Below are 13,593 nucleotides of genomic sequence, written 5' to 3'. Positions count from 1 at the left end.
GCCCGGCACGCAGCCACTGCTTAGGGTACAAAGAGACCATCCCGGCTCCCGCCTGCCTCCTCCCGGCCCTGGGTGTTGCCTGTGCCATGGGTTGGGTCCCTCCAGCTCAAGCACTTTTACTTAGAGATGCTTGTGCAGAAATCCTTAAGTCAGAACTTTGTAGCCAAAGAGTTGGTTAAGAGATGATTGGCAGTTTTAAAAAAAGATTGAATTCCTGTCTGCACAGCATTCTCAAAAATAGCAAAATTATAGAGCTAGGAAACAGACCAGAGGCCTCCAAGGATTAGCCAGGGAGGAGGACATGGGGGCCAGGAGAGCTCCCAGGCCAACGGGACCCTTGCAGTCTTAAAGCACAGTGCCTTCAGCAACCCACCACCAGTTTTCTACTTTTAGAACAGCGTGGAAGCCATGCACGCTCGGTAGAAGCCATACTGGAACGGTGAACGTGGGCTCTCCCAGCTGACCCTTTGTAGTCTGAGCCTCTCTGGAAATGCCGGGCAGTGGCGGTGAGCACGGCTCCCCATCAGCGCCACAGGCATGAAGGGAAACCCCGATGCCCTGCAAGGCACCAGGTGGCTGAGCCAGGATGCACCCGAGATCTGGTGTACTCAACACGCTTCCCCCTCAGGGTGAGTTTATCTGGACAGAACAAACCCCACCCTGAGTCAAGGAGCATCTGTGTACACACACAGATATACACAGAGATATACACAGATACAGACACACACTCAGACATACAGACACACACACAGACGTACACAGATACAGACACACACACACAGACATACACAGATACAGACACACACACACACACACACACACACACACATGCACAAACACAGATATACTCACGGACACACAGACACACATATAGACAGACACAGAGACACAGAGACACACAAAGAGACACACACATGCACAAACAGACACAGATACACACACAGACACACAGAAACAGACACATACAGATACACACACATATACACATAGACACATACAGATATACAAGCACAGAGACACACACACACGGACACACAGATACACACAGACACATACAGAGACACACACAAATGAATGCTTGTGAAACTTTGTGAAGTGTACCACTGTCGATTTCCTTTTTTTTTTAGAGATGGGTTTATTTATTTGAAACGTAGAGTAACAGAGAGAAAAGGAGAGGCAGAGAGAGATTTTCCATCCGCTGGTTCACTCCCCAGATGGTCACAATGGCAGGGCTGAGCCAGGCTGAAGGCAGGGACCAGGAGCTTCTTTTCTGGGTCTCCCACGCGGGTGCAGGAGCCCACGCTTGGGCCATCTTCCACTGCTTTCCCAGGCCATCAGCGGGCAGCTGGATGGAAATGAAGCAGCCGGGACTCCAACTAGCCCCACGTGGGACATGGGTGCTGCAGGCAGTGACTTACCCCGCTGAGCCACAGCACTGGCCCCAGTTTCCTGGTTTTGTATTCTAAGTGCTCCTGCAGGATGTTACCTGGAGGAAAAGGATGGAGGGTACATGGGACCTCCTTGTACATCATTTTGCAACTTCCTGGGAATCTCTGATTATCTAATAAGCATTGTTTAAATGCCCAAATCCACGTGAATGAATGATGCACGCAATTTGATGAACAGGTAAGGAAATCATTGGCTGGTATATAGACAAGCAGCGGGTCATAGGCCCTGTTTGGTTCCGATGTTAGCCTTCCACTCATCCCTCACGAAGACCCTGGGGAAATTCTCCTGCGAGCTCTGGCTTTGAAAAACCCCACCGTCACCTTGTACACTGTGGTGTCTCTGGGGTGCTCTCTCTGCAGTTGTTCAGGGCTCAGCCTGGGCGACCACACCTCGCAGCCCCGCCTTTAGCCATCTGCTGCCCGTGAGGCATCCCACTCACTGCCTCTCTTCCCCCATCTTCCTGATTTCAGGAGGCATGCGCCCTCCAGGCCAGTCTGGACTGGAATAATGACGTTCTTGTATCAGCACTGATACCACTGACACCCCGATTACAGGGAATTCTCAGTTTTTCAGTCTGCAATTGCTCAAACTTCAGACATTTTTTTTCTTTTAAAAGATATATTTTTATTTATTTGAGAGGTAGAGTTACAGACAGTGAGAGGGAGAGACAGAGAAAAAGGTCTTTCTTCTGTTGGTTCACCCCCCAGATGGCTGCAACAGCCAGAGCTGTGCCGATCCGAAGCCAGGAGCCAGGTGCTTCTTCCCAGTCTCCCACGCGGGTGCAGGGGCACAAGGACTTGGGCCATCTTCTACTGCGTTCCCAGGCCGTAGCAGAGAGCTGGATCGGAAGAGGAGCAGCCGGGACTAGAACCAGCGGCCATATGGGATGCTGGCACTGCAGGCAGAGGATTAACCTACTGTGCCACGGAGCCAGCCCCAGAGTTCTTGTTTAAGATGGACTTTATTTACTTGAAAGGTAGAGTGACATAGAAAGAGGGAGAGACAGAGAGAAAGTGATCTTCCACTTGCTAATTCACACCCCAAATGGCCTCAATGGCTGGGACTGGACCAGGCCAAAACGAGGAGCTTGAAACTCCAGCCAGATCTTCCATGTGAGTGGCAGGGGCCCAAGGATTTGGGCCACCTTCTGCTGCCTTCCCAGGCCATAGCAGAGAGCTGAATGGGAAGGGGGGCAGGCGAGACTCCAATATGGATGCTGGCATCATAGGCTCTGGCTTAACCCTCTGGACCACAACACTGGCCCCAAGCAGAGTTTTTGTTGCTATTATTTGTGTTTCTAAAGATTTATTTTATTTATTTGAAAGGCAGAGAGAGAGAGAGAGATCTTCCATTCCCTGGTTCACTCCCCAAATGGCCACATCGACCAACCGGGGCTGGGGCCAGAGCTTCTTCTGGGCCTCCCACATGGGTGCAGGGGCTCAAGCATTTGGGCCATCTTCTGCTGCTCTGCCAAGCCGGGGCTCAAACCTGCACCCATGTGGGATGCTGGTGCTGCCACAACGCTGCCCACCCCTTCAGAGTGTTAATTCCTTTATTTACCAACTCCTTATTGGGTGCTTACTGTGAGCGTAACGCATCATCTTTGTATGTGACCTGCACACACCCTCCTGAATAATTCAGTCCATCTCTAGATTATTTATAAAACAACTCACCATAAACACTATGCGTACTGTCGAGAAAAGTCTCTGCGTGTTAAGTCAAGACAATTCTTTTTTCAAATACCTTCAACGCACGCTTGGTTGAGTCCTCGGACGAGAACTGCGTACCTGTGCCTTGCTCCTCTACTGTCTTCTGCTGAATGCTTTCGGCTAGGAAACAGCTCCTCTGCACCTCCGGCAGGAATCTCCCCCTCCCTTGTTGGCAGACAGACAGCCTTCCGTGTGCCTCAAACAAGGCTCCCCACCGAGCAGCAGCTGATTCTCCCTCTCCTCACGGGCGGGAGGCGCGTCAGCAGGGGCTGCACCCAGATCTACACTTTTCAACCTTTCAACCTGTTGACGCGCAGGTCATTCCTAATTGCTCAGTTCCCAACAGGGCCGGTCCCAGGGCAAGCCCCAAGCGGACGGACTCAGAGACAGGTGAGTCACGGCCGGGGTGAGGAGGTGGCAGCCGGGGCGGCGCTGGGAGGAGAGCTGGACAGGTGAGGCAGATCTGAGCCACTGACTCACGGCTGCTTTTGTCAGGAGGGTTGGGCCACAGAGAGAGCCCGGGGCCAGGGAACCCACGCCCTGCCCGGTTCTTTCCTGCTCCGCTCCTCCTAGCCCGTTTCCCAGCAGGCACAGGTGCGAGGTGATGCACAAAAGCTGCTTCCCGAGCCAACAGGTGACCTCAGGCCTGGGCGCCTTCCCAGCTCCCCTGAAAGGAGGCCAAGCGTGAAGGGTTTGATAGGGGTTCAGAGAAGGGATGAGCGGGGGCGGGACGGGGGAGCCTCCAGCCCCGGGTGCGCCCCGTTTCCTGCAGCAGACTCCCTCCCATCACACGCACGCCCCCCTGAGATGCTCTGCGCACCCCTCACCCAGCGCCACCGCCTGGGGCAGCCGGGCCCTAAAGCAGCCCGTGTGGCCGCGGCTGTTTCAGAGGACACACACACACGAAGAGCAAGGCAGGGGAGCTGGTTGAACGAGATTCTGTCTCCACTGACCTGGTCTTGCCATCAAGGAAAGGTTACATAATTTAAAAAAAAGAGAGAGAGACAGATCCTTCTGGGTCCCTACCCACTGACTGACACATCTGAGCCCCTGCGCGCCGCTGACCGCGTGTGACCCGAGCAAGGGACTCCACCGCGCTGTGCCTGCTGAGCCTCTGTGGCAACACGGAGGGGAGGACGGGCTTTTAAACCCATTTATTTATTTATCGGAAAGGCAGAGTGACAGAGAGCGAGGGAGTGAGGGAGAGCGAGTGAGCCAGCGAGAGAGAGTCCGTCCACCTGCTGGTTCACTCCCCTAATGGTCACAATGGCCAGGGTCTGGCCAGGCTGTAGCCACCATGCCTCAGCGCTGGCCCCCAGGAGGGGACAAGGATGCAGGTGCAGACCCAGACCTCGTAGGACCAGGGAAGGCTCGACGGTGGGTGCTGCCCTGTGGGAACGCACAGAGGATGCCCAGCGCACACCGGGGCCTTCTCCAGGGCGGGCCGGCGGCCCCTTTGCTCTCCCCAGCGCCGCGGAGGCCCGCTGGAGGCCCGCTGGAGGCCCGCGGGCTGGGAGCGCGCGTGCAGCGGACGGAGACGGCTGCCTCCACCGGCCCTGATCTCCGGTTCCTCTTCCCTTCTCCCCTCCGCACCACGTTAGGCCGAGAAGCCGAGCTGCCGTCCAGTGCGCATGCGCAATTGAGAGGTGAGAGAGGAGTGGGGTTTCTTGGCATGGCCAGCCCTCCCGTTTGGCCCAGGCCTGAGGAGCAACCGGGGCAGCTGGTCACTCAGACAACCCAGCCCTGCATCCCCAGAGAACATCTGTTCATGGGCCGAGGGGAAGGCACTGAACTCTGAGCCTCAGTTTCAGTATCTGTAAAATAGGCACAGCAGTGCTGCCTTCTCACAGAGCCGTGGTGGAGCTGCAGTCAGCTGTGTCCACGCTGACTTGCAGCCCAGCTTCACAGGTGTCAGCAGCAGGCCCTGGCACTCACCTTGTGCACCTGCCAGCTGCCGACCCTGCCTGCTCACTTGCCCTCTCCAAGTCCCAGTGACCTCAACAGTCAGTTCCATGGGAGACGGGCTAAGGCCCAGAAAGCTGCTCTTCTACGCTGGGCCGTCAGGATGCTGGGAGCCAGGGCCGCTCCTCTCCCTGTGCTCACCTTTCCCAGCCTTGCAGGAAGGGGAAAAGAGAGTGAGGAGGGGGGAGAGGCTTCTGGAAGGCACACTGGGCCTCCACTGCGCTGACCAGGCCAGCAGGTGCACAGAAGAGTCTGCGTTTTCTTTGTAAAGAAGGAAGAGGAAAAAAAAGAAAAAAACCTCACGCTGCGGACCAGCTGGAAAAACCCCAGCTCCCACGAGTCGGAGAAGTCTCCACAAAGCAGCCTGGGTCTTGGCAGCACGGGGCGGTCTGGGAACAGTGGGTGACAGGGTGCCCGGTCCCAGCCCGTCTGGCACCCATGGGCCTGCAGGGGACAGGAAGTGTGGGAGCCACAGCCCCGGGGTTAGAAACGACAAAGGTTCGCAGCTTTGCAGGCTAGGCACCGGCCGCCCCGTGCCCGCGCGGTGGCCGGCAGGAGTCCCTGGCTGCGGGTGCGGCAGGCCTGCTTCTCCTCTGGCCTCCCAGCCAGGCCGTCTGGCAGGGGCCCAGGAGGCCTCCCGGAGGAGGCACCGCTCTGGGAGAGAGCTGGAAGGCCCTGTGTGAAGGTCGTGGCTCGGATGTTACTATTTTTTCACGTCTGTTAAATGCCAGTGGCGTGCTGAGCCCGGGAGAATGCAGGGGTAGGTAGGGGCGGGTGTAGGCAGCGCTCGGAGCTAAACAGAGCCCTGAGAGCGCTGAGCCGGGAGCACTTGCCGCTCCCCCCGCCCCCCGCCACTCCCCAGAGGTCCACGTGGTGCTCCCTGCACTGCTGGAGGCTGAGGTCAGCCTGTTCCTCCCCAGGGCTAAGGCAGCAGCAGACAGCAAAGCCATTGCTGTTGGCAGAACAAGGTGCACAGGCCCTGGCTGGCATGGGGGATGACAGTCAAGGTTTCTGTTACACACACTCCCTGCCTATCCCAGCATGCACTTGTCTCCCAGGTGCAGGGATGAAGACACACGTGTGGGGCCGGTGCAGGCCAGACAGGCGGCCACTGAGCTCTCTGCTGAGTGGAGCCGAGGCTCTGAGAGGAGGCTGGGCGCAGGCCCTGGTCTACCGGACTTGGGCTTTGCATCCTTGGCTGTAAAGCGGAGGGCATGGGTTGGACAGGTGTTGGAGGATTTCCGGAGCCCTCCCAGGCTGCAGTGGGGGCACAGTCTAGTGGCCAGTGCCCCAAAACGTGGAGCCAGTCCTCTTTTTCTCTCTGCTGGGACGAGAGAGCCCCTGCGAGGTTCCCCCAGGAGCTTTGCTCCTCCTTGTCCCACCACTCACTGCCACGGTCAGAGCCCACCCTCACCAGCCTTGCAGATGGCTCGTGGCAGCCAGGGACAGAGAGCCCAGGTGCCACCCCAGGGAGCTGCCCTGGCCGTCAGCTGTTCCCAAGCCCCAGCAGCTCCTTGCGTTACAAAACCACGGAGAGGACATGGAAATTGAAACAGGAGAAGCGGTAAGTGGGGCCAGAGGGCTTCTGGGGCAGCCTTGGAAAGACAACCCAGCCAGGGCAGCCACATTATTTATTGGTTCTCAGGGGGAGACATATATGGTTATAAAAAGAGCCTCTTCAAACCACAGGACGCGCCAGCCAGCTCTTTCCCAGATCACCAAAGCACCACGCAACCACTCCAAGACAGCTGCCAGTGCGGGAAGGAACTCACGGCTGCGTGTCGGCATCACGGTGCTTTTTCCCAAGCACCCCATGGGATGTAGGGCTCAGACACAGAGGGTTCCGTCCCAGAGCAGGGAGGGAAGAGCCCCACCGAGGACGAGGGTCTTTCCCAGAACCCCCAGCAAGTCTGACCCGCTGCGCCTGAGTGGGTCTCAGCCCAGCGTTCCGGGGTCAGAGCCACCTGTGCCAGCCCAGGGACGGGGTGGAAGATTGGAGAGATCCTGAGAAACACAGGGAGATAGCAATCCCACCACTGCAAACTTCCCCTCTGGACGTGCAGAGGTGAGGGCCACAGAAGGAGGAGGTGGTGGAGGCTGGCCCATGGGGAGTGATGTCATGTGGCCACAGCTAAAAACAGCCCACTCTGCTCTCGAGTGCTGGGCGTAAATGCCACAGCAGTGACTTGCAGGGGAGTGGGTTTCACCAGGCTGGATCAAGTGGCTGCTTTCCTGGAAACTGGCTGTTCGAGCTGATAAGGCGGGGAAAATGCTACTCAGCGTTCACGGGAAAACACTTTGACATTGAAGAAGACTTGGGACATGTCACTGGTTGAGTAAAACCAGAGCAGCCCTGGCTTAGTGGCTGCAGCTCCCTGCCCAGCGGGGGCTCAGGTTACCCACTGGGGTGTGCAGTGGGCCAGGCAGCGCGTAGTACATGCTCTCAGGACTGCAAACCCCAAAAGGAAGGCAGCTCGGGGGCACCCCCGGGGGGTCCAGGAATGCACCTGCTGCAGAGCGGCCCATGGACTCACCCTGGTTGTGCACACTGATGTGGCAGCGCACGGGGCTGCAGACCAGGGGAGGAGCCACACAGGGCGCTAAGGGGGTGCTCGGCTGCAGGGCGCAGGAAGCCGCCTGATGGGGACAGCGTCTGAGCTCGCAGCGTGGCCGGAAGGGCCGTGGAGCCTCGCTGTTTGTGACTCTGTACTGGGCCTCAGGGCCACGGGGCAGGCAGCCTTCAAGGGGCAGAGGCGCTGGTGGATCAGGAAACAGTGGCACAGAGGCACAGTGATGTCTGCCTCCGACAAACAGTGCTGTAACCAGGGGACTGGACTTGACTGTTTCAATCCCTCCCCCCCCAGCACACACCTTGCCTGGGATGTGCGGAGCTTGGGTTTCCAACGGGAGAGCCAAACAGCCACCGCTTGCTGCCTCTCCCAGGACAGCTAAGAACCCTGCCTTCGTAACTCACCGTTTCAGGTTTCCACTGCTGTTACCTGCAGACTCCATAGGCGTTCAATCAGAGGGTGAGAATCAGCAGCTCAGGAGGGCAAGACCCTGGCGTCCCGGTGAGTGGCTCTCTCATCATAGGCCCTCCCCAGAGGGCCCTGGAGAGCCCAGGCACCCAGCCTCACTTCCCACAACCTCCCATGTCTGCCCCATCCATGGAAGCGAAAGCTAAAGGGCCCAGCTACTTCTCTGTGATTCTCTAATCACTGCAGATACTCCCTCGAGGCCAGCCCCAGGCAGGAGTGCACAGGCCTGCGCTTAGAGGATGGAAACACATAGCATGAGCTCCTCTGCCTTGATAACGGAAGACAAGACGTAAAGTGTGAAAAATGGACAAGTTGGAGGGAAGATAGCGGATCAGTCAAACAAGGTTACACACGGAGATGGAGTTGACATTTGAAGTTTAGAGAAACGGAGGAACCCACGGAGCCAGCTGTCTGTGTCTGCCCATTCCACATCTACTGGTCCCCCCAAGTGTGGACTGCAAATATTCAGAAAAGGAGCTGGTGTTGTGGTGCAGTTTGTTAAGCCATTGTTTCATGGTGGCATCCCATATCTGAGCACCTGTTCAAGTCCCAGTGGCTGCTCCGCTGCCAATCCAGCTCCCTGCTAATGCCCCTGGGAAAGCAGCGGAAGATGGCCCAGCTGCTTGGGTCCCTGTCACCCACTCTGGGAGACCCAGATGGAATTCCTGGCTCCTGGCTTCAGCCTGGCCCAGCCCTAGCTGTTGTGGATATTTGGGAAGTGGAACAAGTAGATGGAAAATTCTTTCTCATTCGTTCTCTCTCTCTCTTTCCTCCCCCCTTTCTCATTCTGCCCTTCAAATAAATAAAATCAATCTTAAAAAAAGAAAATAGTGTTCACAGGCACTCTGTGATTGCTGACACAGCCATGGAGTGAGGCCTGCGTTGGTTGTGTCTGCGCTGAGTGTGCACGGGCGTTTTTCCTCATCACTTCCTAAACACTGCAGTGGGACAGCTGTGTACCTAGTACGGACAGCACACTAGGATTGGAAGTCATCTAGAGACGGTGGGAAGCACAAGGAGGCTGCTCCTGGGCTCTGGGCAAATGCAACCAGGACCTAAGCAGCTGAGGACCCCGTGCCTGCAGTGGATCCCGCGACCCATCTCCCGGGACACTGCAGGGGGCTGTACAAAGAAGCAGACGAGAAGCGAACACTTCATTCCAGCAACAATTTCTAGAATATTGATTTATTTATTAAAAGGCAGAGTGACAGAGGGGGAGGATGGAGAGACAGGGAGAGAGAAAGAGATCTTCTGTCCACTGGTTCACTCTTTAAGCGGTCTCAATGGCCAGAGCTGAGCCAGGCTGAAGCCAGGAGCCTCGATCTCCATTTGGGTCTCCCAAAGTGGGTGCTGGAGCCCAAGCACTTGGGCCATCCTCCACTGCTTTCCCAGGCCACAGCAGAGAGCTGGATCAGGAGTAGCCGGGACTCAAACTGGTGCCCATATGGGATGCCGGTGCTCAGGCCAGGGCTTTAACCCGCTGTGCCATAGTGCTGGCCCCTCAATTCATTTTTAATAAGAGTAACTTGTGGAGCGAAATTTGCATTAATTGATGTTCTGGTTGTGAGTAAAAGAAACCCGTCGTCCTAGTTTGAGCAAAAAGTGAGCACTTAGGAAAAAAAAGATGGCATCTTGTCAATGAGCACAGAGCCGGGCTTCTGCAAAGACTGGAACGAGAAACCGGAAGGCTGGCCAAACCTCAGCGGTGTGCAGTGCCCCTTACCCATGCATTTTTCTGCATCTCTGCTTCCCTCTCTCTGCAGACTGCTTCAGCTGCCTCCGTGCCCCACAACACAAGGCAGGATGTGTTGATAGCTCCAAAGTGCACGAGTCTCAGTGCCCACCTGGGGAGAGGCACTCAGACGGTCTCAGTCCCTCCCCCCTACCCACCCGTCCCCCATGATTTAACTCTCCTGGGCCTCTCTCACTGCACTGTTTTTGTCCACCTTACATTGGTGCAGTCCGTGGGAAGTTTCCACAAGAAAGGGTAGTGGGATGGGTGAGTGGTGGCTGTGATTGGTAAGGGGGCAAAGGGCAACACCAAGTAGCCCCAGGGAAGCTCAAGGTGTGAGGCTTGCACACGTGTGATCCAGTGTAAACTTTATGACCCACTGACAGCGGGTCAGTGTAGCGGTGAAGCAGCTTGAGGAGCTGCATCCGATGCCGGCAATACTGGAGTGCAGGGTTCCAGTCCCAGCTGCTCCATTTCTGATCCAGCTCCCTGCTAATGCACCTGGGAAAGCAGCGGAAGATGGCCCAAGAGCTTGGGCCCCTGCTACCCATGTGGGAGACCCGGATGGAGTTTGTGGCTCCTGCCTTTGGCCTGGCCCAGCCCCAGCCACTGCAGCCATTTGGGGAGTGAACCAGCAGAGGGAAGAGCTCTCTCTCTCTCTCTCTCTCTCTCCCTCTCTCTCCCTCTCTCTCCCTCTCTGTCACTCTGCCTTTCAAATAAAAAAATAAGTCTAAAACAGTGGGGGCTGGTGCTGTGGTGCAGCAGGTTAAGCAGCGGCCTGCAGTGCTGGTCTCCCATATGGGTGCTGGTTCAAGTCCTGGCTGCTCCACTTCCAATCCAGGTCCCCACTAAAGTGCCTAGAAAAGCAGCAGAAGACGGCCCAAGTCCTTGAGCCCCTGCTACCCACATAGGGGACCCAGAAGAAGCTCCTGGCTCCTGGCTTCAGCCTGGCCCAGCCCCAGTTGTTGCAGCCATTTGGGGATTGAACCAATAGATGGAAGATCTCTCTCTCTCTCTAACTCTGTCATTCAAATAAATAAATAAATTGTAAAAATAAATCCTAAAAACCATGTTTACTGAGCACAGGGAGGCTAAGTAACTTGAGCAGGGTAACACAGCACATGCTGATGGAGCCTGGATCTGAACACCCAGAACACTGACCCCTACTCCACACTGCCTGGCACACCACAGGGCACTTCTCGAACGTGTCCCTTATGCTGAGAGCACTCATGGCATCCTAATGGGGAACTTTGAAAGTGGGGTCTTCTGGAATCATTGCACAATTTCAGAGTCCACAGAAACACGGCGCTGAGCTCGCTTCATGTAACTGCCACTACTGAGAAGCTGTTGCGCGGATGTCTGTGGCGGCGCTGGGGGAGACCAGCATTGCACAACCCCAAGGTCAAGCGCAGCCAACAAGCCTCGTGAGGAGGGGCGGGCGGCGGCACTCACTCTGAAGAGCCGAGTGCTCCCACTGTCCCCAGAAACGGGCACTCTCGGTCAGACTCCACTCCAAGCACCACGGAGGGGCGCCCGGACCAGATCACTGAGTGGAGGCCGCCCCAACTGGCCGCGTGAGCCTTTTCCAACAGAAAGCAAATGTCTGGGTTGTTGGGCACACCTTTGCAGGTCCTCTCTCTCCAAGAAGTCACTGCCTGGGCGCAGTCACTGCGGCCACCCATAGATGGAGCTGTCTTGCCCTGGTGGAGGGGTGGCCACGTGACCCAGGCCAGCCCAGCCAGACCCTCTCATACTAATACTGAACCCAGGGGCCAGTATTGTGATACAGTGGCTTGAGCCACTGCCTGCGATGCCAGCATCCTGTACAAGCACCAGTTCAGGTCCTGGCTGCTCCTCCCCTTCCAACCTGGCTCCCTGCTAATGCACCTGGGAAAGCAGCAAGTGCCTGGGTCCCTGCACCCACATGGGAGATCCAGAAGGAGCTCCAGCCTGCTGGCTTCGGCCTGGCACAGCCCGGGCTGTTGTGGTCATTTGGGGAATAAACCAGCAGGTGGAAGACAGACCTCTCTGTCACTCTGCCTTTCAAATAGAGAAGGAAGTCTTTAAAAAAGAAATCACACTGAACCAAGCAGCCCAAACCTGGACAGAAACGGAGGCTGTAAGACGAGGCAGAGGGATACAACTGCTGTCTTTCTTCCTGGCACCCAGCCCCAGGGAGCGGCCACAGAGAGCTTGAAAGGGCTGAGAAACAGCCGAGGAATCTGTGAGAAATCCCTGAGGGCTTCCTGAAGGAGGGCAGGCAGAGGGCACCAAGACATCTCCTCTGTGCTCAGAGGAGGTCCTCAGAGCTGTCTTTGTTATGCTTCCTTCAGGCGCTCACCTGCCCACACCATCCGCCTTCCTGGAGAAGGAACCTGGCTCACCCCGAGCTGGCCACAGACAGAAGCATCCGGGCACTTAGAGAACCCCACTATGCTTCCAGGAATTAGTGAAGAAGTACCCCGAGGGGTCGGGGCGCCTCGGCCCTGCTCCTGATTCTACCTTCCTGCCGACGCACAAGCCGGGAGGCAGCAGGTGTAGCTCAAGGACCTTGGTCCCTGCCACCCACGGGGGCACCTGGATTCGGCTCCCAGCTTCAGCCATGCCCAGCCCCAGCTGTTGCAGGCATTTGGAGTGAACCAGCAAATGGGGAATCTTTGTCTCCTCTCTCTCTCTCTCTTCCTGTTTTCCAAATAAAAGAAATAAACACATTTCTTAAAAAAAAAAAAAAAAAGAGTTAGCAGATGGCGTTAAGAGACGAAGGGTCAGATGCACCAGCCTTCGTGGGGACAACCTGTGGCACTCAGTGAGGTGAGGAACGTGTGGCCGCCTGAGCCAGCGGTCGGATTCCAACATATATACAGCAGGCCAGTTGCCCCAGATGTGCCTGGTAGTAAGAATCACCTGGACACTTGGTGAACCTCGCACTTCCGGGCCTGCTCCTGAGCTACCGAATTAGAATCTCCAAAGACAGGACTGCCCAGTAAGTAACCCCTTACTGCCCATCTCACCCCCAAAAGTGACCCTGATGACCACGCGCGCAAGACACCTGTCCAAGAAACATCCCTGCCCCAGGCACGAGAGGACACACGTGAGACTGTTCAGCACGGTGAGCCTGTACGGGAGCAAGGTGGCTGTCGTCAGGGAAATGCGTCCACGTGGGAAGACTCCTCCGAAACGTGATGCGGCCGCTTACAACCGCGGAACGAAACATACACACGGCAACACGTGAAAACATTTTCACGGACCAAACACACGGTAATCGCAAAAATATCTATCATACAAACCAGATGTGCAAATCTTAAACATGCGCACAAACACCAAAGGCACAAAGTACTTTATGAACGTCCAATCAAGTACATAAACCAAACACTTATACAGCAGATGTCCATGGGGAGGAGGGAGAGGGACTCAGGGGTCAAATAAGGAGAATAGTTATTTAATTATGTATTTATTTATTATTTGAGAGGGGGTGGGGGACACAGAGAGATCCCATCAGTTGGTTCACTCTCCAAATAGCAACAACAGCCAGGACTGGGCTGGGTGAAAGGCAGAAGCCAGGAACTCAATCCAGGTCTCCCACATGGGTGACAAGGACCAAGCACCCGAGCCGTCACCTGCCACCTCCCAGGGTGCACGTTTGCAGGAATCTGGGACCAGAAGCACAGTTGGGACTCCAGCCCAGGCACTCTAAGATGTGGGC

At 56.2% G+C, this 13,593-nt stretch overlaps 3 long non-coding RNA genes across 3 annotated transcripts in view; 1 reads left to right on the top strand and 2 right to left on the bottom strand.

Moving 5' to 3' along the window:
• The window catches only part of LOC138849838 (uncharacterized), a 171,779-nt gene that overhangs the window by 7,452 nt on the left and 150,734 nt on the right, over positions 1-13,593 (bottom strand). The window lies entirely within an intron of this gene.
• On the bottom strand, positions 1,116-7,252 carry LOC138849837 (uncharacterized). Its single transcript, XR_011389055.1, has 3 exons — positions 6,893-7,252; positions 3,123-3,825; positions 1,116-1,486 (listed from the first exon to the last, which is right to left on the bottom strand). It is a non-coding gene; the product is annotated as an uncharacterized lncRNA (long non-coding RNA).
• On the top strand, positions 3,443-8,462 carry LOC138849839 (uncharacterized). The gene is made up of 2 exons (XR_011389060.1): positions 3,443-3,548; positions 8,103-8,462. It is a non-coding gene; the product is annotated as an uncharacterized lncRNA (long non-coding RNA).

Source organism: Oryctolagus cuniculus, chromosome 5 (genome assembly GCF_964237555.1).
Source record: "Oryctolagus cuniculus chromosome 5, mOryCun1.1, whole genome shotgun sequence".
Taxonomy (NCBI): domain Eukaryota; kingdom Metazoa; phylum Chordata; class Mammalia; order Lagomorpha; family Leporidae; genus Oryctolagus; species Oryctolagus cuniculus.
Note: the sequence above shows the minus strand (reverse complement) of the source record. Positions and strands in the feature narration are given on the sequence as shown.